General features: G+C 46.9%; 1 long non-coding RNA gene across 1 annotated transcript; it reads right to left on the minus strand.

Annotated features, from left to right (window-relative positions):
* Window positions 1-10,328: 10,328 nt before the first annotated feature.
* On the minus strand, window positions 10,329-18,489 carry LOC141584734 (uncharacterized). Its single transcript, XR_012517940.1, has 3 exons — window positions 18,407-18,489; window positions 16,617-16,722; window positions 10,329-10,393 (listed from the first exon to the last, which is right to left on the minus strand). It is a non-coding gene; the product is annotated as an uncharacterized LOC141584734 (long non-coding RNA).
* Between the last annotated feature and the right edge of the window lie 7,312 nt (window positions 18,490-25,801).

The raw sequence follows: 25,801 nt of genomic DNA on the forward strand, positions 1-25,801 counted from the left end.
GTGTCTCATGTCTCTCTAAAATATATAAAAGCAAGCTCTACCCTGACCACCTTGGGCCCATGTTGTCAGGACCTCCTGAGGCTGTGTCATGGGTATGTCCATAACCTTGGCAAAATAAGCTTTCTACTTGACTGAGACCTGACTCAGATATTTAGGGATCACAATCCACAATCACCATGGTGTGACATTTGACTACAGCATTCAGTACAGAGATGAGCTATACAGGTATGGTATGTAGCCTGAAAGCAAGAAGCTATACCATATCACTTACACCATCCAGGTTTTACAAGGACACTTGATGGTGTGTGCACAAAGATGAAATCACTAAGGACACATTTCTTAGAAAGTATGCACATTGTTAGGAGACGCTTGAGTGTATTTTAAATGGTTAAAGCCTAGGAGGAAAAAAAAAAAAAAAAAACCAACTGAACTCCTGTTATGGTTTAATAACAAAGCTTAATATAGTTAACATATTTCACCTAATCTAAGATGCTAATAATTAACACACATTATTTTATGCAACATCACAAATAGGCTGCCAATTAAACCAACTTTCTGAATGACAACAAAAATGTAAACTTTCTTCTATTAATGCCAGGAAAGTAAAATGAATATGAATCATGGTTTTGACATGTTAAAGCAAAAAAGGGGAAAGCTGTTAGCCTGAGGTCTTCCCTAAGCAAACGAAACCGAACTTCGAGGCATGCGAACTGACTTAAAAACGTTAACCAACCAACCAGTCAATGACAAAATACCCAGCTGCCAGCTGGCTGTATGACTATTGACGCTGAGGGAACCATCCCCACAACCGGCGGTCGCCCAACTGGAGCCAATGAGAAACCTCACTCAGCAGCCACCGCTGAGAGCTGGAAGACCCAAGCCCTGTTTCTCACTCTGGTGCTTCAGGCACGATTCAAGCATCATTCCTTCCTTCAAATTTGCCTAAAATTCTTCTAACCCCTAAATTCTAACTTTTAACCGTAACCCTTATCCCTAATCCTCACCCTAAACTCTAACGATACGTTAGTTTCTACGTTTGCACTGATATGTCAGTGTTGATTATTAAAACTTGCACTGCAGCCACCGGGCCTCGGGCGGGGAGAACCTAGGTGCGAAGGATTCAGAGGAGCTTTCGGTGTCCAGTTTTCCATACCGAGATCTTACCAGTCTCTGACCCTAAGCATTGAAGGGCTGCGAACAGGAAGGAATTTACTCACTGTAGACGTGGCCCAGAGTTGTAGCGAGGCTATGCCCGCTAGGCCTGTGCCATGGAGCATGCAGCTCCACACTCACGGTTCCCAACAGACATATACTGAGAAGACTGCAACCCCGCAGACCGGCAGGATGCCGCGTGATGCACGCCAGGGCCTGGATGCCACACCACGCAAGCCAGCGCTGGGACGATGCACCACATGCCCCTAACCCCAACCCACCCCTAATCCCTAACCCCTAACCCTAACCCTGAGCCTAACCACGTTAAGTATAGGTTGCAATGAGCACAGATTGTGCTAATGCTCTCCACCTTTGGCAACAGAGCTACACTCTGTCTCAAAAAGGAAAAATACAAAAAAATAGCTAGGCATGGTAGTAGGAGACTAATCTCAACTACTTTAGGGGGCTGAGGCAGGGGACTTTTTGAACCCAGGTAATGAAGGTTACAGTGAACTGAGATCGCCCCACTACACTCGAACCTGGACAACAGTGCAAGACTTCATCTGCAAAGGAAAATAGAGACACAGTTAAACACACACTGCACTAATAAGACATGCAAACAGACATCAGGCACATAACAAGATGATCAGTATCATTACCATTACGACCATCTACACCGAAACCACAATGGCATATACCTTTGACACACACTAGAAAGGCTATAATCTAAAGAAATGTAAAATAACAAGTGTTAGCAAGGTCTGAGAGAAATGACCATCCTTAAATACCGTATGGGGAATATAAAATAGTGCAGCCTTTTTTGTTTAAACATGTATGTTACTGCGATTTAGGTTTTGGGGTACATTTGAAGAATATTCAAGATTGTCGCATAGGTACATACTTGGCAATGTGGTTTGCTGCCTTTCTCCCTATCGCCTATATCTGGCATTTGTCCCCATGATATCCCTCCCCAACTCCCACTACATGCCCTCCACAGACCCCAGTGTGTGATGCTCACCTCCCTTTGTCCATGTGTTCTCACTGTTTAACACCCGCCTATGAGTGAGAACATGCAGTGTTTGATTTTCTGTTCCTCTGTCAGTTTGCCGAGATTGATGCTTTCCAGGTTCATCCGTGTCCGTACAAAGGACACGAACTCGTCGTTTTCTATGTATATGTGCCACATTTTCCCTGTCCAGTCTATCATCGTTGGGCATTTGGGTTGGTTCCAAGTCTTTGCTATTGTAAACCATGCTGCAATGAACATTCGTGTGCACGTGTCCTTGTAATAGAACCATTTATAATCCTTTGGATATATACTCAGTAATGGGATTGCTAGGTCAAATGGAATTTCTATTTCTAGGTCCTTGAGGAATTGGCACACTGTCTTCCACAATGGTTGAACTAATTTGCACTCCCACCAACAGTGTAAAAGTGTTCCAATTTCTCCACATCCTCTCCAGCATCTGTCGTCTCTAGATTTTTTAACGATGGCCATTCTAACTGGCAGGAGATGGTATCTCAATGTAGTGTTGATTTGCATTTTTCTACTGCAGCCTATTTTTAACACAGTTTGCTGATTCCTCAAAAAGTTAAAAATACGCCGGGCATGATAGCCAATGCCTATAATCACAGCACACTGGGAGACAGAGACAGGTGGATTACATGAGCCCGGGAGTTAAAAGCTAGCCAGGATGACACAGCAAAACCCAACCTCTACTAGAAATACAAAAATTAACCAGGCATGGTGGCACACACCTGTAGTCCCAGCTACATGGGAGGCTGAGACAGGAGGATTGCGTGAGCCCAGAATGTGGAGGCTGCAGTAAGCTGAGATTGCATCACTGCACTGCAGCCTAGGAGACAGCACAAGACCTCATCTCAAAATGGAAAGGCCAAACATGGTGACTCACACCTGTAATCCCAGCACTTTGAGGGGTGGAGGCAGAAGGATCTCTTGAAGTCAGCAGTTAAAAACCACCTTGGCCAGCATGGCAAAACCCGGTCTCTACTAAAAATATGAAAATTATCCGGGTGTGGTGGTATGCACCTGTAATCCCAGCTACTTTGGAGGCTGAGGCAGGAGAATTGCTTGAACCCAAGAGACTGAGGTTCCAGTGAGCTGATATCAGGCCACTGCACTCCAGCCTGGCCAACAGAGGCAAGATCGCACCAAAAAATAAAATAAAATAAAATAAAATAAATAAATAAAGAAAAGAAAAGAAAACCATAATGCCTGGGACTGGAGGAGTGTAGTGGCTCACGCCTATAATCCAGCACTTTGGCAGACTGAGACGAGCATGTACCTCAGGTTGGGAGTTTGAGACCAGCCTTACCAACATAGAGAAACCTCGTCTCTACTGAAAATACAAAAATTAACTGGGCGTGGTGGTGCTCACCTGAGGAATCACTTGAACTTGGGAGGTGGAAGTTGCAGTAAGCCGATTGTGCTACTACACTCCAGGCCTGGGTGTCAGAGCGAGACTCCATCTCCAAAAGAAAAAAAAAAATACAGAAACTTAGCTGGGCATGTTAACAGGAGCCTGTAATCTCAGCTACTCGAAAGGTGAGACACAAGAGTCATGTGAACCCAAGAGTGGGAGGTTGCAGTGAGCCGAGATCGCACCACTGCACTTTAGCCTGGGTAAAAGTGCAAGACTCCATCTCAAATTAAAAAAAGAAAGTGAAAAGACAGCACACAGTGCATTATATATCTAACAACAGTCTGTTAACCACAGTGTATAATTTGTCTGACTCAACAACAAAAGCAACCAAATTACAAAATCTAAAAACAGCTGAACACACACTTCAACAATATGACATGCAAATGGAAAACAAGCACATAACAGGATGATCAATATAACTCTCATTATGGCAATCTACATGGAAACCACAATGATAAACTCCTTTAACACACACTCAAAAGGCTATAATCCAAATAAATAGAAAATAACAAGTGTTAGCAAGGTCAGAGAGAAATCACCATACTTAAATACCACATGTGAATATAAAATGGTGCAGCCTATTTTTAACATAGTTTCGTATTTACTCACAAGTGAAAAATAGTCTGGGCACAATAGCTGATGCCTGCAACCACAGCACATTGGGAGGCCGAGACAGGTAAATCACGTTGAGTCCAGCAGTTCAAGATCACCCAGGATGACTTAGCAAAAGCCCGTCTCAACTAAAAATACAAAAATTAGCCAGGCATGGTGGCACAAACCTGTAGTCACAGCTACTTGAGAGGCTGACACAGGAAGATTGCTTGAGCCCAGAATGTGGAGGTTGCAGTAAGCCGAGATTACACCACTGCACTCCAGCCTGGGAGACAGCACAAGACCCCGTCTCAAAAAAGAAAGGCCGGGCATGGCAGCTCATGCCTGTAATCCCAGCATTTTGGGAGGCCGAAGCAGAAAGATCGCTTGAGGTCAGGAGTTCGATACCAGCTTGCCCAACATGGTGAAACCCCGGTACCTGTAATCTCAGCTACTTGGGAGGCTGAGGCACAAGAATTGCTTGAACCCAGGAGGCAGAGGTTCCAGTGAGTAGTTGTCAGGCCACTGCACTCCAGCCCGGCAGACAGAGCAAGACCTATCTCAAAATAAAAAAGAAAGAAAACCAAAATACCTAGGAGTGGCAGGTGCAGTGGCTCACGCCTGTAATCCCAGCACTATGGGGAGTTGAGGCAAGCAAATCAACTGAGGTTGAGAGTTTGAGACCAGCCTGACCATTGTGGAGAAACAACATCTCTATAAAAAATACAAAAAATTTGCCGGGCGTGGTGGCACAGGTCTGTAATCCCAGCTAGTCAGAAGGCTCAGGGAGAAGAATCGCATGAACCCTGGAGGTGGAAGTTGCAGTGAGCCGATATTGCACTAATGCACTCCTGCCTGGGTGACACAGCAACAGTAATACACCATCTCAAAAATCAATAAATAAATACAGAAAATTGGCTGGGCATGGTACTGGGAGTATGTAATGTCAGCTACTTGGCAGGCTGAGGCAGGAGAATCATCTGAAACCAGGAGGTAGAGGTTGCCGTGAGCCGAGATCACACTACTGCACTCCAGCCAGGGAAACAGAGCTAGACTCTGTCCATCTCATGAAAAAAAAAAAAAAAAAAAAGATAGGGGGAACACAACCCACAGAAAGGAAGAAAATATTTGTGCATTACATGTCTAACAGTCTGTTAGCCACGATGTGTTATTTGTATAAATCAACAACAAAAACAACCAAATTACTAAATGGAGAAACAGCTGAACCCACACTCCGCCAATAAAACACTGAAATGTAAAACAGGCACATAAGAGATGGGTAATATCATTATCATTAGGGCCATCTTAACTGTATGACATACTCAATGTCATACACAATGACATACACACGCTTTGCCAAAAATACATGTTAATGGAAAACAAGCACATAAAAAGATGATCACTATCATGACTATGGCCATCTAAACTGAAACTATGACATACTCCCGCACACACACTAGAAAGGATATAATCCAACAAATGTTAATTAACAAGTGTTGGCAAGGTGAGAGAGAAACCACAATCTTTAAATACTGTACAGGGAACAAAATCGGTGCATCCTGTGTTTCACATAGTTCGGTAATTCCTCAAAAAGAAAAAAAAACTAGCTGGGCACGTCAGTTGATGCCTGTAATCCCAGCACAAGGGGAAGCTGAGGCAGGTGCATTGCGTGACTCCAGGAGTTCAAGACCAGCAAGGATGACAAAGCAAAACCACCTCTCTACTGGAAATACAAAAATTAGCCAGTTCATAGTGGCACACACCTTCAGTCCAGCTTGGGTGCCAGCATAAGATCCTGTCTCAAAAAAGAAAGCATGGCCATGGTGGTTCATGCCTGTAATCCCAGCACAAGGGGAAGCTGATGCAGGTGCATCATGTGACTCCAGGAGTTCAAGACCAGCAAGGACGACATAGCAAAACCACCTCTCTACTGAAAATGCCCAAATTAGCCAGTTCATGGTGACACACACCTGTAATCCCAGCACTTTGGTAGGCTGAGACGGACAAATCATTTAACATTCGGAGTTCAAGACCAGCTTGGCCAATATGGCCACTCAGACCCTGGATTCTACCTCTGCAGCCCACCTGCACCTGAACCCTCCTCCCCACATCGGTAAAAGCCTGGAACTCTCAGAACAGCAGACCTCACCAGCCATGGAACTTGATAGTCCTCAAGTTCCTGAGGATGGAGCTGCTGAGCCGGGCCCTCAAGTCCTTCTGCCTCATTTGCTCTCCTGGGATTGGAGGGGAGAGAGAGATGAAGACACGGCTGGTCCAGAATTATCCCCTGCACCCTGACAGTCACCCTGCAGAAAATCCCACTGATCTCACCAAGTGTGTCCCAAAGCTGCCTGCCTCTCCGCATCTCTGACCCTCAGTCCTGATCCATCCACCGTTATCCTGTGTCTGGACTCCTGCAGGAGCTGACCCAGGAGCGTTTCCCCAGGGAGGCAGCTTCTGATGCCCAGAGAACAGAGGCTGCCCCTGAGCCCACCTGTGGATGGCACTATCAGAAAGGCTACCTGGAGGTGAGTAATGCCTGAGCTACATCTTTTTTTCTTCCTTTCACATTTTTGGTGGGGTTTGGGGAGGGGGGAGATCTCACTATGTTGCTCTGGCTGGCCTCAAGCTCTTGAGCTCAAGTGATCCTCTGCCCTAGGCCTCCTAAAGTGCTGGGATTACAGCCTGAGCTACACATAAAATGACCAGGAGGTGGACACCAGGAAGGCAGAGGATGGGGCTGGGAAGAGGGAGGGGAGGCTTTGAGACAGGGAACAGCATGACTCAGAGGACACAGTGCGGCCAGAGGAGTGTGTGGGAAGGGTCACTTGGCACTTTCGGGTCAGGCAGGAATTTGGGGTCTCCCGTGCTTCACTGGGTGAGGGGGGCATCATCAGAAGGCAGCTGCCTGGAGAAGAATTTTTATTTTTTGAGATGGAGTCTTGCTCTTACCAGGCTGGAGTGTAGTGATGCAATCTCAGCTCACTGCAACCTCCGCCTCCTGTGTTCAAGCGGTTCTCCTGCCTGAGATTCTGGAGTAGCTGAGATGATAGGTGCCTGCCACCATGCTTAGATAATCTTTGTAGTTTTTAATAGAAATAGCATTTTGCCATGTTGGCCAGGCTGCTTTTGAACTCCTGATCTCAGGTGATCCGCCTGCCTCCACCTCCCAAAGTGCTGGGATTACAGGTGTGAGCCACCATGCCTGAAGGAGGCCACGCAGGAGGCTGGAGAAACAGTCCAAGTGACAGATGGACATTGGGACAGCTGGGCCTAGAGAGGAAATAAACTCCTTCCCTTCATGCCCCTTGCCTCCCTCCCTCTCTCCCGCCTTTCTTTCCTTTCTTCCCTACTCCTTTCTTCTGCTCTCCCGCCCTTTCTTTCTTCCCTTTTTTCCTTTCCTCCCTCCCCCCTCTCTTCCTTCTCTCCCTCATTCCTTCTCTTCCTCCTTCAACTCTTTCCTTCCCTCCATCTGTCCTCCCCTTTCCTATGTGTCCTTGCCTCCCTCCTCTTCACTCCTCCCCTCCTCTCCTTTCTCCCCTCCCTCCTTTCTTCCCTTCATCTCTCCCTCCCTTCTCTCCACCCTCCTATCTTCTGTAGTTCTCAAACACTGATCCAGCACCTTCTGCATGAGGAGCACTAACTAGATACTGAGTCTGCCACAGGGAGTGGCCCGTGCTGCTGTGGAGCTTCCAGTCTAAGGAGAGCGAGGCCATCGGCCCCTGCCAGGAGCCTCCTGCAGGGCCCTTTAGGAAGTGCGAAGTGCTGGGGAAAAGCAAAAACAAACCCAGGACAGGCCAAGGAAGGGAGCTGCTGGGAGGAGAGGGATGGGCGGGCCATGTCCTTGCTGGATGGTGGTGAGGGAGGCAGCCCTGACTGCAGGGGGTGCTGGAGGGGACAATGGTCTTCTGGAAGGAGGGTGGTCCAGGTGGAGGGAACAGCTAAAGCAGATGCCTGGAGGGATGTGTGAACATCAGGCAGGTGTGAGGATGGGGAAGAATGGTAGGTGGAAAACGGAGGGAGACTGGTGGAAGGTGAGGCTGGAGGCAATGAGGCAGCCCGGGGTGAGCCTGGTGGGCCACTCTGGGGCCTTTGGCTCAGATCGAGAAAAATGGGGCCGCTGTGGGTCTGAGCAGAGGAGGGTGCAATGGATTCAGCTCACACAGGTCTCCTGTGGCTGGAAGGGCAGAGAGGCTGGGACAGAAGTAGGGAGTGAGCCAGGGCCTTGCTTCTGGATGCATTTTCAAGGTGATGCCAAGCACATCTTCTGACTAACGGAGTGCAGGAGAAAAAGGCATCGATCTGACCCAGGGCCCGGGGCCTGAACACTAGAGAGAGGAGTCCCCATCCATTGCGATGGGGAAGGAGCGGGGCAGATCTGCACAATGGGCAACTCACAGAGACAAGAACAAAGACAGACCCACCGGCTCCCACTCAGCTCTCCCCTCCCCATCGCCCATGCCAGGGCCTGTGTCTCCCTCCCTACTGCCTGCCTGGTCCATCCCTTTCCCAAAAGCCAAACCTAACAGCGATTCCTCTTCTTGGTGATGAAGAAATTCAGAAGGAGGAGGCTCAGGAAGACAGCAATGGCAGTGAGGGAGGAGGGCACAGAGGGCACAGAATGTCAGGAGATCCCAAGGAGCCCAGCTGCCAGAGGTGTGTGAACCACAGCAACTGCATCTTGAATAGGAGATGGGTAAAAGGAGGCTGAGACCTACTGGGCTGCGTTCCCAGGCGGGGAAGGCATTCTAAGTCACAGGATGACATAGGAGGTCAGCACAAGATACAGGTCACAGAGACCTTGTCGATAAAACAGGCTGCAGTAAAAAAGCCAATCCAAAACCCATCAAAACCATGATGGCCAGGAGAGTGACCTCTGGTCGTCCTCGCTGCCACATTGCCACCAGTGCCTTGACAGTTTATAAATGCCATGGCAACATCAGAAAGTTGCCCTGTATGATCTAAAAAAGGGGAGTCATGAATAATCTACCCCCCCATTCAGCATGTCATGAAGAAATAACCCTAAAGATGGGCACCAGTGCCCTCTGGGCTGCTCTATGGAGTAACCATTCTATCTTTACTTTCCTAAAAAACTTGCTTGTCTAGGAAAGCATAAACTTGCTCTGTGGCTCACACCTGTAACCCCAGCACTTTGGGAGGCTGAGGGAGGCGGATCACCTGAGGTCAAGAGTTTGAGAGCAGCCTGGCCAACATGGTGAAACCCCATCTCTACTAAAAATATAAAAATTAGCCAGGTGTGGTGGCAAGCACCTGTGATCCCAGCTACTTAGGAGACTGAAGCAGAAAAATCACTTGAACCCCAGAGGAGTAGGTTGTAGTGAGCCAAGATCACACCACTGCCCTCTATCTAGCCTGGGCAACAGAGTGAGACTCCATCTGAAAAACAAACAAAAAAAAAAACCACCAACCAAACAAACAAAAAAAAATGTGTTTTCACTTTATGTACTCACCCCGAGTTGTTTCTTGCACGAGATTCAAGAACCCTCCCTTGGGGTCTGGATCGGGTCCCCTTTCCTGTAACACAGCTGCAGATCCTGCAGGGGGTCAGACTTGGGTCCTAAGATGCAGTCGGGGAATGTCATAATGGCAGCCACCAGGTCTCAGGGATCTAGGCTCATGGGGGTCTGCTGGGTCAGGAGGCACCTGCTGAATATGGGGTTCTTCAATGTCAGGGAGGGGAATGGTCCACTTACACGATGGGGAGAGGGTTATATTCAAGACAGAACATGCACGCACATGGCGGACTATGGGATGTTCCTGGACACAACAGTGAAATTGGGACCTCTGGAATCAGGACCAGGTTCAAATCCTGACTCTGACGCTTCTGAGTGTGGCCTTGGGGCAAGCCACCTCCCTAATGTGCAATTCTCTTGTCTGTACAATGGGAACAGAGTTGTCTTTATTTTGCATGTTTGCTTATTACATTTAATTATTTCCCTAATCTTCATTTTACCCTCATGAGGGTTGTCAGACTTAGCAAAGCATCATACAGATGCACAGTTACCTTCGAAGACAAAGAGTAAATAAGGTTTTAGTTTAAGTCTCGTGCATTATTTGAGACATACACGAAGAGTCCAAAACTCACACTTCACTGGATGTCCTGTGTTTTCTCTGGTAACCCGGCTCCCCACCGACGTGGTGCTTTTGGGATAGTTATCTCCCGCTCTCAGCTTTGGTTTCTATATCTGGAAAATGTGGAAGTGGGAGGTAGAATAAATGATTTTGAAGTTGCTGTGACTTTCTGAGAGTCCTTCACATGTTACTTGAACCCATTCTCTTGCCAAGCCCAAGCCCCACCCCAACTCCAGTCTGCATGCCTCAGTTTCCCCTCTCAGTCCTTAGGAACACTGTTTTTTTAAAAAAAACTGGAGTCTCGCTTTGTTACCCAGGCTAAAGGGCAGTGTCCCGATCTTGGCTCACTGCAACCTCTGCTTCCCAACCAATGCTGTCTCAGCCTCCCGAGTAGCTGGGATTATAGGTGTGAATCATTATGCCTGGCTATTTTTTATATTTTTAGTATAAAAATTAGGGTTTCACCATATAGGGTTTCACCATGTTGCCAGGCTGGTCTTGAACTACTGGCCTCAAGTGAACTACCCATCTCAGCCTCCCTAAGTACTGGGATTACAGGTTTGACCCACCCCACCCAGCTCAAAGACAATGGAACACTACTTTCTAATCTTGAGTCAGTTTCACTTATGCAGCAATGGAGCCAGCTGGTGGCTCCATGGAGAAGTGCCCTGAGGGTAAACTGCCCACAGCAGGGATCGGAAAAACACTCAAAGGAATCTGACAGAAGATTAGCATCTCTGGGAGAAAAAATGGTTCAATAAACTGTAGCAACCCCAGTATCCACACCTCCTTCACCAGGATCTCATGGTGATGTTAGGAGCTGTCTACCAAGAGGCAGGAAAAATGCACAGGGAAAGTGACACAGTGCATTATCTGCAGGTATCTTGGTCTTCTCTGATTTTTTTTTTTTTTTTTTTTTTTTTTTGAGGTGGAGTCTTGCAATGTCCCTCAGGCTGGAGTGCAGTGGTGTAATATCTAACTGCAACTTACACCTCCCGGCTTCAACTGATTCTCCTGCCTCAGCCTCCTTAGTAGCTAGGATTACAGGGGCCTGCCACACCATGCCTGGCTAATTTTGGTATTTTCAGTAGAGATGAGGTTTTGCCATGTTGTCCAGGCTGGTCTTGAACTCCTGACATCAAGTGATCCACCTGCCTCAGACTCCTAAAGTGCTGAAATTACAGGCATGAGCCACCACACACAGCCTGGTCTCCTCTGATTTTAGCAATGATGGTGTCGACCTGATCAATTGCCCTGAATTTTCCCTTGTTCTTCCTGTCTGTCTCTTTCTTCCTAATGAAGACAAGTATGCACTACACATCAATCACTGTCTGAGTGCCTTCTATTGCATTTGCTAAGCACCTAATATTTGCAAGGCCCTAGAATACAAGGTGAAGGAATTAGAAAAAAGTCCTGGCCCCTAGTCCTGCCAAAAACAATCATATGTATGCGTATTTGATTTTTTTAAAAGTATTCAATTATAATCAAAATGCCACTAACATTTTCACAAGGTCAGGCGCAGTGGCTCACACCTGTAATCTCAGCACTTTGAGAGGCCAAGATGGGTGTATCATTTGAGGTCAGGAGTTGGAGGCCAGACTGGCTGACGTGGTGAAACCTGGTGTCTACTAAAAATACAAAAATGAGCCAAACCCAGTGGCACACGCCTATAATCCCAGCTCCTCAGGGGGCCGAGACTGCAGAACTGTTTGAACCCAAGAGGCGGAGGTTGCAGTGAACTGAGATTGTACCACTGCACTCCAGCCTGGGTGATGTAGCCAGACTCTGTCTCAAGAAAATAAAACATTTTTTACTATTTTTAGAAAGAGTGTCTTGCTCTGTCTCAGAGCTGGAATTCAGTGGCATGATCACAGTTCACTGAAACCTTGAACTGCTGGGCTCAAGGGATCCTCCTGCCTCAGCCTCCCAAGTAGTTAGTACTATAGGTGCACACTATAACCAACATGCCCAGTTAATATAAAAATTTTTTTTGTAAAGATAAGATCTCTCTGGTTGGTATGTTACTCAGACTAGCCTTGATCTCCTGGCATCCAGTGATCCTCCCACCTCAGCCTCCATATGCCATTATACCTTAATGGTACCTAGCCAGGGCTTAGTACTTAAATGTACTTAGTATTTAAATGTACTTAGCCAGAATCACCTATACCTGTGATCCCAGTACTTTGGGAAGCCAAGGTAGGATGATCACCTGAGGCCAGGAGCTTGAGAGCACCTGCCCAATGTACTGAAACCACATCTCTACTAAAAATACAAAAAAATTATCTGGGTGTGGTAGTGCCTGTAATCCCAGCTACTAGGGAGGCTGAGGCACATGAATTGCTTGAACGTTGGAGGTGGAGGTTGCAGTGAGCTGAGATCACACCATTGCATCAGCCTGGCCAACAGAGGGAGACTCTGTCTCAAACAAACAAACATCTAGCCAGGGCTCTGGAAACCATGGCATATAGTATCTACACAGGAGACATAGAGATCCCACCATCTGTTTTTTTTTTTTTTTTTTTTTTTTTTTTTTTTTTTTTTGAGACGGAGTTTCGCTCTTGTTACCCAGGCTGGAGTGCAATGGCGCTGTCTCGGCTCACCGCAACCTCCGCCTCCTGGGTTCAGGCAATTCTCCTGCCTCAGCCTCCTCAGTAGCTGGGATTACAGGCATGTGCCACCATACCCAGCTAATTTTTTGTATTTTTAGTAGAGACAGGGTTTCACCATGTTGACCAGGATGGTCTCGATCTCTCAACCTCGTGATCCACCCGCCTCGGCCTCCCAAAGTGCTGGAATTACAGGCTTGAGCCACTGCGCCCGGCTCACCGTCTGTTTTTATACAGCTCATGAGCTGCCCAAGAATGTTTATTGGTTTTATATTTTTAAATACTTGAAAAAAATCAGACTGGGCACAGTGTCTCACACCTGCAATCCCAGCACTTTGGGAGGCTAAAGTGGGAGGATCACCTGAGATCAGGAGTTGGAGACCAGCCTGGCTAACATGGTGAAACCCCATCTCTACTAAAATACAAAAATTAGCCAGGCCTGGTGGCACACACCTGTAATCCCAGACTATAGTGCAGTGGTTCAGTCTTGGCTCACTGCAATCTCTGCCTCCTGGGTTCAAGTAGTTCTCCTGCCTCAGCCTCCCAAGTAGCTAGGACTACAGGTATGTACCACCATGCCCACCTTTTTTTTTTTTTTTTTTGTATTATTAGTAGAGATGGAGTTTCACCATGTTGGGGAGGATGGTCTCGATCTCCTGACCTCATGATCTGCCCACCGCAGCCTCCCAAAGTGATGGGATTACAGGCATGAGCCCCAGCTTTTTTTTTTTTTTTTTTTTTTTTGAGAGAGGGTCTCGCTCTGTGGAGGTGCAGGCTGTGCTGAGTTCTGACTGTACTACTGCACCCAGGCTGGAGTGCAGAAGTGACATCATGGCTCACTGCAGCCTCCACCTTCCCCGGATTCAAACGATCCTCCCCCTTCAGCCTCGTGAGTAGCTGGCTACAAGAACATGCCACCATGCCTGGCTAATTTTTTTGTGTTATTTGTAGAGACTGGGTCCCTCTATGTTATGCACACTGGTCTCAAACACCTGGCTTCAAGCAGTCCCCCTGCCTTAGCCTCCCAAAGTCCGGAAGTCTGGATATTACAGCGGTGAGCCACTGTACTCAGTCTGTATTATCCTCACAAACGAATTTTTTTTTTTTCTTTTTTGAAGGCAGGGTCTCAGTCTGTCATCCAGGCTCACTGCATCCAGGTGCAATTGTGGCTCACTGCAGCCTCCACCTCTCAGGCTCAAGCAGTCCTCCTGCTTCAGTCTCCCAGTAACTGGAACCACAGGTGCACCACCATGTAAGACTAACTTATTTTTTGTAGAGATGGGCTTTCACCCTCCTGCCTGGGCTGATCTCAAACAGCTGGACTCAAATGATCCTCCAGCCTCAGCCTCCCAAAGTGCTGGGATTACAGATGAGAGCTGCCAAACCCAACCTGTTTTATTGCTTATAGTAGTTACCTGTATTAGAAGACATTCCAAGCCGGGCGCGGTGGCTCAAGCCTGTAATCCCAGCACTTTGGGAGGCTGAGGTGGGTGGATCACGAGGTCAAGAGACCAAGACCATCCTGGTCAGCACGGTGAAACCCCGTCTCTACTAAAAAATACAAAAAATTAGCTGGGCATGGTGGCACGTGCCTGTAATCCCAGCTACTCAGGAGGCTGAGGCAGGAGAATTGCCTGAACCCAGGAGGCGGAGGTTGCGGTGAGCTGAGATCGCGCCATTGCACTCCTGCCTGGGTAAATAAGAGCGAAAACTCTGTCTCAAAAAAAAAAAAAAAAAGAAGAAGAAGAAGACATTCCATTGTGTTCAAGCCCCTGGCTGACCAAAAACTCCACAGCCATCACTCTGAGCCTGCTTATAGAGAAGACTAGTAGGGGTTGCATTGCCTTTTCTTTTTTCTTTTGAGATGGAGTCTTCTCCATCCCCCAGGCTTAAGTGCAGTGGCGTGATCTAAGCTCACTGCTACCTCCACCTTCGGGGTTCAAGTGATTCTCCTGCCTCGGTCTCCCAATTAGCTGGGATTACAGGCACATGCAACCATGCCCGGTTCATTTTTGTATTTTTAGTAGAGCCAAGGTTTTGCCATGTTAGCCAGGCTGATCTTGAACTCCTGACCTCAAGTGATGTGCCCACCTCAGCCTCCCAAAGTGCTGGGATTACAGGCATGCATCCCCATGCGTGGCAGAAGGATCAGATTTTCTCATTTTATTTTTTAGATGGAGTCTCACTCTGTCACCCAGGCTGGAGTACAATGGTGTGGTCTTGGCTCACTGCAACCTCCACCTCCCGGGATTCTCAGGCCTTAGCCTCTTGAGTAGCTGTGACTACAGGCATGTGCCACCACACCTGGCTAATTTCTGTATTTTTCGTAGAGATGGGGTTTCTATGTTGGCCGTGATGGCCTCGAACTCCTGACCTCTGGTGATCTTCTCACCTCCACCTTCTAAAGTGCTGAGATTACAGGCGTAAACCACCGTGCTTAGCCATGGGTTTTCTTGAACCAAGGCATATTCCTTGTCATGTTTAACAAAATTGTGCCCCAGCCCTGTACTTTCCTTGATTCATCCTCCTTTGAATAGCCAACCTCTCAAAAGCTGTAAGGAACATGGAAGAGCCACTGGCCAGGTGGGCTGGGGTCCCAGCAGTTGCCACCCCCTTTCCCAGGATGTACACGGGGTCTCATGTACCTGTCCTGTTATCTCCTAGGTCAGCTCGTCGACACCGTCTGGGTGAAAAAAGGAGACCAGACCTTGTTTTCTTTCATGTTCAAAGCCAGTATCACCATCCACAACATTGCTGTCAGTGTGTGCCTGACCCACCAGTAGCCTGGAAATATTTAGACCTGGTTTATTAACCACACACCTGCCAGACCCAACCCAGCCAAAACACGAAATCGACCGAACGCAGTGACCCACACCTGTAATCCCATCACTTTGGGAGGCCGAGGCCGGTGGATCTCCTGAGGTCAGGAGTTTGAGACCAGCCTGGCCAACATGGTGAAATCCCATCTCTACTGAAAATATAAAAATGAGCCGGGTGTGGGGGTGCACACCTGTAATCCCAGCTACTTGGGAGGCTGAGGTGGGAGAATCACTTGAACACAGGAGGTGGAGTTGCAGTGAGCTGAGATTGAACCACCGCACTCCAGCCTGGGCAGAGCATGAGACTCCATCTCAAAAAACAACAGTAACAAGGCTGGGCCCGGTGGCTCATGCCTGTAACCCCAGCACTTTGGGAAGCCAAGGCGGGTGGATCACGAGGTCAAGAGATTGAGACCATCCTGGTCAACATGGTGAAACCCCGTCTCTACTAAAAAATATAAAAAATTAGCTGGGCATGGTGGCACATGCCTGTAATCCCAGCTACTTAGGAGGCTGAGGCAGGACAATTGCCTGAACCCAGGAGGCGGACGTTGCGGTGAGCCGAGATCGTGCCATTGCACTACAGCCTGGGTAACAAGAGCGAAACTCCGTCTAAAAAAAAAGACAACAACAACAACAACAACAACAATAACAACAACAAAAACACAAACTCAAACTCCAGCCCTTTTTTTTTGTTGTTGTTGTTGTTTTTTTTGTTTTTTTAAGAGATAGATAGGGATTTCCTGTGTTGTTCAGGCTACAGTGCAGTGGTATAATCATAGCCCACTGCAGCCTTTTACTCCCAGGATCAAGCAGTCCTCCCACCTTAGCCTCCTGAGTAGCTGGGATTACAGGTGAATGCTACCATGCCCAACTAATATTTGTGTGTGTGTGTGGAGATGGGGTCTCACCATGTTGGCCAGGCTGGCCTCGAACTCTGAGCTTCAAGTGATCCTCCCATCTCAGCCTTCCAAAGTCCTGGGATTACAGGTATGAGCCTCTGCTCCTGGCCAAAACCTAATTACACATTCGTGAATGACAGAGAGCATGAGCTTCTGTGTCCTTTAACAATGAAATGCAAAACCCATTGGTACGCTGCAGCCAGACCCATCTCACATGCAGGGATACACAAAGACTCAACATAAATGGATGGAGAAAGATTTACCTACCAACTTGAGAGCAAAAATAAGTTACTTAATAAAAAGCAGGAGTTGCAATTCTCGCCTCTGATAAAATAAACTTTAAAGCAACAAAGATCAAAAGAGGCAAAGAAGGACATTACATAATGGTCAAAGGATCAATGCAACGAGAAGAGCTAACAATCCTAAATATATACGCACCCAATACAGGAACACCCAGATTACGTAAGACTTATAAAGAGACAGACTCCCACACAATAATAGGGGGAGACTTCAACATCAATATTAGACAGATCAACGAGACAGAAAATTAACAAGGATATCCAGGACTTGAACTCACATCCGGAACAAGTAAACTTAATAAACATTTGTAGAACTCTCCATTTTAAATACACAAAATATACACTCTTATCAGTACCACATCATACCTACTTGCAGGTTTAAATGAATTATTGGTTGGCTGCTTGTTTGTTATTTTCTTTCGTCATTTTTTTCCTGTCTCCATTATTAAGCAAAACTACTGGCATAAAAGACATTTTCAATACCCGTTTTTAGACTGCATTCTAGCCTGGGCAATAAAGCAACACTCCCGTTCTCTCTCCCTCTTCCTCTTTCTTCCTCTCCTTCATTCTTTTTAATTATTCTTTTTTCTTTCTTTCTTTCCTTTTTTTTTCCTTAAAAACAACAACAACGGCCGGGTGCGGTGGCTCAAGCCTGTAATCCCAGCACTTTGGGAGGCCGAGGCGGGTGGATCACGAGGTCAAGTGATCGAGACCATCCTGGTCAACATGGTGAAATCCCGTCTCTACTAAAAATACAAAAAATTAGCTGGGTATGGTGGTGCGTGCCTGTAATCCCAGCTACTGAGGAGGCTGAGGCAGGATAATTGCCTGAACCCAGGAGGCGGAGGTTGCAGTGAGCCGAGATCGTGCCATTGCACTCCAGCCTGGGTAACAAGAGCGAAACTCCGTCTCAAAAACAACAACAACAACAACAACAACAATGAAGTGGATTATTCGTTGGATATAACTTTGCTGGGGATGCTGTAACAAAGTGCCACAAACTAAGTGGCTTAGAATGAGACAAATTTGTTGTCTCAGGCCAGATGCCGTGGCTCATGTCTGTAATCCCTGTACTTTGGGAGCATGAGTGAGAGGATAACTTCAGGTCAGGAGTTCAATACCAGCCAGGCCAACAGGAAGAAACCCCACCTGTACTAAAAACAATACAGCCGGGAGTGGTGGCTCACACCTGTAATCCTAGCACTTTGGGAGGCTGAGGTTGGCAGATCAAGAGGTCAGGAGTTTGAGACCAGCATAGCCAACATGGTGAAACCCCATCTCTACTAAAAATATAAAAATTAGCTGGCTGTGGTGGTGCACGCCTGCCATCCTAGCTACTCAGGAGGCTGAGGCAGGAGAACTGCTTGAATCCAGAGGTGGAGGTTGCAGTGAGCTGAGATTGCACCACTGCACTCCAGACTGGAAGAAAGAGCAAGAATCCATCTCGGGGAAAAAAAAAAAAAAAAAAAAAAAAAAAAAGCCAGGTATGCTCGCATGTACCTGTGTTCCCAAGCTACTCAGGAGGCTGAGGTTGGAGGATTGCTTGAGTCAGGGAGGATGAGGCTGCAGTGAGCTGAGATCACACCACTTCACTCCAGCCTGGGTAACTAAACAAGACCCTGTCTCAAGGAAAAAATATTTCATTCTTTCTTTTTCTTTCACAGGCAACAAATTTTTCTTTTAGTAAGGACAACAGTTATATAGCATCAGGGCCCCACCTTCATGACCCATTTTAACTTGATGACCTCTGTAATGATCCAGTCTCCAAATAAGGTCATGCTTGTAATCCCAGCACTTTGGAAGGCTGAAGCGGGAGGATTACTTGAGGCCAGAGTTCGAGACCAGCCTGGGCAACATAGTGAGACTTCACCTCTACAAAACCAATTAAAAAAAATTAGCTGGGTATAGGAATATGCACCTGTAGTCCCAGCTCCTTGGGAGGCAGGAGCACAGAGCCAGTCCAGGAGGTCGAGGCTGCAGTCATCTGTGATTGCGTCACTGTACACCAGCTTGGGCAGCAGCAAGACCTAGTCTGTCTCAAGAGGGAAAAAAAAAAAAAGTTTGCTGATCCAATTTGGGTAATTTTTAAAAACTTTAACTCTGTATTTTTTCATATTGCTTAGCTTTTCTACAGGAACTCTGTGATTATAACCAGAAAATAGCAGTCGCATTACTTGTTTTTTTTTGTTTTTTGAGATGGAGTTCTGATCTTGTTGCCCAAGCTGGACTGCAGTGGCATGATCTCTGCTCACTGCAACCTCTGCCTCCTGGGTTAAGTGATTCTCTTGCCTCAGCCTCCTGAGTAGCTGGGACTGCAGGCGCACACCAGCCCGCCTGGCTCATTTTTGTAGTTTTAGTAGAGAGGGGGATTCACCATGTTGGTCAGGCTGGTCTCGAACTTCTGGCTTCAAGTGATGTTCCCGCCTCAGCCTCTCAAAGTGCTGGAATTACAGGCATGAGCCACTACCCCTGGCCATACTTATCTTTTTGTCCACAAAAATGACCAGCATTTCAATTTTTGTTTTGTTTTTCTTAGATGAAAAAAACTGGTAGTTATAATTGGGGAGGACAACTTGCATTATGGGAATCTGGGCATCATGCCACGTTCCATAATCAAAGTTGGTAAAAAGAAACTGGGGTTATGGGTTGGTGGGGTGGCACACGCCTATAATCCCAGCACTTTGGGAGGCCGAGGTGGATGGATTACGTGAGGTCAGGAGTTTGAGATCAGCCTGGCCAACATGGTGAAACCCCATCTGTACTAAAAATACAAAAATTAGCTGGGCCTAGTTGTGGGTACCTTTAATCCCAGTTACTCATGAGACTGAGCAGGAGAATCACTTGAGCCTGGGAGTGGGAGTGAGACTCTGTTTCCAAAAATACAAACAAACAAAAAAAAAAAAAGCAAAACAAAAATCGGGGTTATGAATCATTTGGTAAGGAATAATGGTCTTGTTCACAAACTTGTGATCCTTTTTTTGCAGGCTAGAAATCAACCCAGTTAGTAAAATAGTAGCAACAGCAGCCAAAATGGAAGAGTATTTAAAATGCAGGAGGTGCTGGTCTAGGCACGTTCATGGATTACATTATTTAGCCTTGAGCATCATCTTACGAGTACATCCTCATATGGTTCCTATTTGACAGGTGGAAAAACTGAGGCACGGAGACCTATGTCATCTGTCCGGACTCACAGTGGTACTAAGTGGTAGTGCACGTGTCACCTGACATTGTCTTGTGCACTATGCCTATCTGATTATTGTTTTTGAGACACAGTTTCCTTCTTCTCGTCCATGCAGGAGTGCAATCTTGGCTCACTGCAACCTCCGCTTCCCAGGTTCAAGCGATTCTCCTGCCTCAGCCTCCCAAGTAGTTGGGATTACAGGCATGTGCCACCATGCTTGGCTAATTTTATATGTTTTTAATGTTATATGGTGGCCAGGATGGTCTTGAACTCCTGACCTCAGGTGATCCACCTGCTTCAGGCTCCCAAAGTGCTGGGATCAGAGGCATGAGCCACCTCACCTGGCCACTATCCCTATCTAATTTTGTTTCTAAAAGGAAAGGGGAAAAAAATTGTACTTCCATCCTCACAGTAACTCCATGAAGGAGATAATATCATCCACCTTTAACAAATGAGAAAACAAAAGCTCCAGTTTTTTTGTTTTGTTTTGTTTTGTTTTTTCCTCCTGAGACAGTGTCTCACTTTGAAGCCCAAGCTTGAGGGCAGTGGCATGATCTTGGCTCACTGCAGTCTTGACCTCTGGGACTCAAGTGATCCTCCCACTTTAGCCTCCTGAATAGCTGGGACTACAGGGTGACACCACCACACCTGGATAATTTTTTGATTTTTTTTTTGTAGAGATGGGGTCTTGCTATGTTGCCCAGGCTGCTCCCAAACTCCTGGGCTCAAGCAATCCTCCCACCTCGACCTCCCAAAGTGCTGGGATTGCAGGCGTGGTTGCTCCAGCTTCTTTGTTTCCCAGGGCCACACTAAGTTGTTAGTGGCTGAGTCAAGAGAGTCCCGGGGGTCTACTTCAGCATTTTTCCAGCTAGACTACAGCCACTGTAATACCTTGAAGTTGTCTGACAGTGAACTAAGATGGATTATTTGGGTGTGGAGCACAAACAGAGGAACCATCTCTTAGAAACCTTAACTCTCACATTCTGATGCGGCCAGCATGTTTTGTAGGAAGAGATTCCATAGCTCCCATCCACGACCAGTGAATAGGAATTAGGTACAAGGCGTGGTGGCTCATGCCTGCAATCCCAGCACTATCATAGGCCAAGGTGGGCAGATCACTAGGTCAGTTCAAGACCAGCCTGGCCAATATGGTGAAACCCCATCTCTGGGCCGGGCACGGTGGCTCAAGCCTGTAATCCCAGCACTTTGGGAGGCCGAGGCGGGCGGATCAATCACAAAGTCAAGAGATCGAGGCCATCCTGGTCAACATGGTGAAACCCCGTCTCTACCAAAAATACAAAAAATTAGCTAAGCATAGTGGCGCATGCCTGTAATCCCAGCTACTCGGGAGGCTGAGGCAGGACAATTGCCTGAACCCAGGAGGCGGAGGTTGTGGTGAGCTGAGATCATGCCATTGCACTCCAGTTTGGGTAACAAGAGAGAAACTCCGTCTCAAAGAAAAAGAAAAAAAGAAACCCCATCGCTACTAAAAATACAAAAATTAGCTGGGTGTGGTGGCAGGTGCCTGCAATCACAGATACTTGGGAGGCTGAGGCAAGAGAATCCCTTGAACCCATGAGGCAGAGGTTGCAGTGAGCTATCATGTCACTGCACTCTAGCCTAGGTGACAGAGCAAGATTCAGTCTCAAAAAAAAAAAAAAAAAAAAAAAAAATTAGGCTACATGTAGTGGCTCCTGCCTGTGATCGCAGAGCTTTGGGAGGCCAAGGCAGGAAGACCATCTGAGGCCAGGAGTTAAAGACCAGACTGGGTAAGACAGGAAAACCGAGTCTCTAGATAAATAATTTAAAATTTTGACTGGGCACAGTGGCTCATGCCTATAATCCCAGCACTTTGGGAGGCCAAGGCGGGCAGATCACCTGAGGTCAGGATTTTAAGACTAGCCTGACCAACATGGTGAAACCGCATCTTTACGAAAATATAAAAATTAGCCAGACATGGTGGTGGGCTTCTGTAATCCCATCTACTTGGGAGGCTGAGGCAGAAGAATTGCTTGAGCCCAGGAGGCGGAGGTTGCAATGAGCCCATGTTGAGCCACTGCACTCCAGCCTGGACATCAGAGAAAGACTCTGTCTAAAGACAACAACAACAAAAAACCCATTAGCTGGCTGTGGTGGTGCATACCTGTAGTTCCACCTACTTGAGAGGCTGAGGCAGGAGGATCACTTGAGCCCCAGAGGTTGAGGTTTCAATGAGCTATGGTTGCAGCACTGTGCTCCAGCCTGGGTGACAGCATGAAACTCTGTCTCTTAAAATAATCATAATTTTTTAAACTAACAAAAATGTTAATAAAAGAATTATTTTGGCCAGGCACAGTGGCTCCTTCCTGCAAATCCCAGCACTTTGGTTCCAGGAGATTATCACCAGCCTGGGCAACACAGTAAGACCCCATCTCTACTAAAAATGTGAAAATTACCTGGGCATGGTGGTTACACCTGTAATCCCAGCTACTTGTGAGGCAGGAGAATGGCTTGAACCTGGGAGGCAGAGGTTGCAGTGTGCCAATTGTATCACTACACTCCAGCCTGGGCCACATAGACTCCATCTCAAAAACAGAAAATAATAATAATTACCAAAGGATGAATGAAACTGAAGAGTAGTTCGATCACAAGTTGTTGTCCTTATGACTGTGTTTCCTCCTTCCTCCAGCCCTCTCTCCTTCCCTTAATCTCTTCCTGCCCGCCCCCACCCCCAAGTTGAAGTCTTGCTCTGTCACCCAGGCTGGAGTGCAGTGGCGCAATCTTGGCTCACTGCAACCTTCACCTACCAGGTTCTCCTGCCTCAGCCTTCTGAGTAGCTGGGATTACAGGCGCCCACCACTACATGCAGCTAACTTTTCTATTTTTTTTTTCTTTTTTATTGCATTTTAGGTTTTAGGGTGCATGTGAAGAATATGCAAGATTGTTGCACAGGTACACACATGGCAGTGTGGTTTTCTGCCTTCTGTGCCCTCGCCTGTATCTGTCATTTCACCCCATGCTATCTCTTCCCAGCTCCCCACCCCCTGGTCCCTCCCCCATTTCCCCCCAACAGACCCCAGTGTGTAGTGCTCCCAACTTTTCTATTTTTGATAGAACTGGGGTTTTACCATGTTGACCAGGCTGCTCTCAAACTCCTGACCTCATGATTTCACCCGCCTTGGCCTCCCAAAGTGTTGAGATTACAGGTGTGAGGCAGGCACCTGGCCCTTTCTCTTTCTTTCTTTCTTCTCTCTACCTTCTTTAAGTCTGCATCATGAAATAAAATTTAAATCTCCAAAAAAACAATTAGAATGACTGAATCTCAGAAATCAGTTAGTTTGTAGACCAATCCATGTGGTGGGAGGTGGCCCTGATTCTCAGGAGCCCAGAGATTGTGGAAATACCCATTGCACGGGGCAGCCTTTCAGCTTTTGATTCCAGAAGTGCCTTGTGAATATCCAGGCACTTCTCATGCATCCTGAATTCCACATTGGGAGGTGCAATGTATGTGATCCTAACTGTTTACACCAATGTTCAATGCATTCTTTTTTAAAAAGGCAAATTCAAGCTGGGCATGGTACCACCCTCAGGAGGCTAAGGCTTCTGTCTCAAGAGGCTAAGGCTGGAGGGTTGTTTGAGGCCAAGAGTTCAAGACCAGCCTGGAAACATAGACCCATTTCTAAAATTTAAAAAAAAAAATGCTGAGTGGCTGGCTGCAGTGGCTTATGCCTGCAATCCCAGTACTTCGTGAGGCTGAGGTGGGCAAATCACCTGAGGCAAGGAATTCAAGTCTAGCCTGGTCAACATGGTGAAACTCCATCTCTACTAAAAAAATACAAGAATTAGCCAGGCATGTTGGTGGGTGCCTGTAATTCCAGCTACTCAAGAGGCTGGGGCAGCAGAATCACTTGAACTCAGGAGGTAGAGGTTGCAGCGAGCTGAGACCACACCACTGCACTCTAGCCTGGGTGACAACACAACAGTTAGTCTAAAAAAAAAAAAAATGCTAGCACTGGCCAGGTGTGGTGCCATGGCTCACACCTGTAATCCCAGCACTTGGGGAGGCTGTGGCAGGCAGATTACTAGAGGTCAGGAGTTTCAGACCAGCCTAACCAACATGGTGAAAGCCCATTTCTACTAAAAATATGAAAATTAGCTGGGTGCCATGGCAGGTGCCTATAATTTCACCTACTTGGAGTGCTGAGGCAAGAGAATTACATTAACCTGGGAGGCGGAGATTGCAACTAGCTGAGATCACGCCAAGGCACTCCAGCCTGGGTGACAGAATGAGACTTCATCTCAAAAAAGAAAAAAAAAAAAAGTTGGGTGTGGTGGCGTGTGGTCTCAGCTACTCAGGAGGCTGAAGTGCGCAGATCGCTTGAGCCCAGGAGTTTGAGGCTTTAGGGAGTTATGGTGGAGTCACTGCACTCCAGCCTGGGTGACAAAATGAGACCCCTATTTCTAAAAAATGAATTTAAAAAATTAACAAAATAAGAGAGACAATAGGATAATGTCCATCACCAATAAGAGATCAATCACATCACCCAGTGAATCTTGCCAACACGATCAAACTCTAATCTGATGGGGTGATCATTAATCCAGCTGCAAATATGCTACAAATACAAAAGACAGAGAATGGGTTAACATGCACCAGGGAAATCCAGACTTTAAGAAATGCTACAGACCCAACAGTGTGGAGTCTTCCAAAATCCATAGAAAGGAAAAGGGATAGGCCAGGCAAGGAGGCTCACGCCTGTAATCCCAACACATTGGGAGGCCGAGGTGGGTGGATCCCGAGGTCAGAAGTTTGAGATCAGCCTGACCAACATGGAGAAATCCTATCTCTACCAAAAATACAAAAATCAGCCAGGTGTGGTAGCACATACCTGTAATTCCAGCTACTCAAGAGGCTGAAACAAGAGAATCACTTGAACCTTGGGAGACGGAGGTTGCAGTGGGCTGAGATTGTGACATTGCACTCCAGCCTGGGTGACAGAGCAAGACTGTCTGTAAATAAATAAAATACATACATACATACATACATACATAAAAAAGGAAAAGGGATACAGGAGAAACTTGTAGATTGTGTCTTTTTTAAAATTTTAGTTTTTGGCCGGGCACGGTTGTTCACACCTGTGATCCCAAGCTTTGCACTTTGGGAGACTGACGTGGGCAGATCACCTGAAGTCAGGAGTTTGAGAACTGCCAGGCCAACATGGCAAAACCCCGGCTCTACTAAAATTACAAAAATTAGCTGCGCATGGTCCCATGTGCCTGTAATCCCAGCTACTTGGGAGGATGAGGCAGAAGAATGGCTTGAACCCAGGAGGCAAAGGTTGCAGTGAGCTGAGATTGCACCACTGCATTGCAGCCTGAGTGGAGTGAAAAAGAAAAAATTAGTTTTTGTAGAGACAAGAGTCTCCTGTGTTGTCTCAAACCTCTGAACTTAAATGATCCTCTCACATCAGGATTACAGGAGTGAGCACTCACCCAGCCAACAAACTTGGAGATTGAAAGAGGCTTAAAAGACAAAACAATGCTGGGTAACAGTTATACGTTAGAGATGCATACTAGGACGGCTCTACTCTAAAGAAACAGAAAGAGGCCAGGTGTGGTGGCTCACACCTGTAACACCCAACACTTTGGGAGGCTGAGAAGGGAGATCGCTTGTGCCCAGGAGTTTGGGATCAGCCTAGCAACATAGTAAGACCCTGTCTCTGGGGGGGGAAAAAAAG

Source organism: Saimiri boliviensis, chromosome 6, assembly GCF_048565385.1.
Source record: "Saimiri boliviensis isolate mSaiBol1 chromosome 6, mSaiBol1.pri, whole genome shotgun sequence".
Taxonomy (NCBI): Eukaryota; Metazoa; Chordata; class Mammalia; order Primates; family Cebidae; genus Saimiri; species Saimiri boliviensis.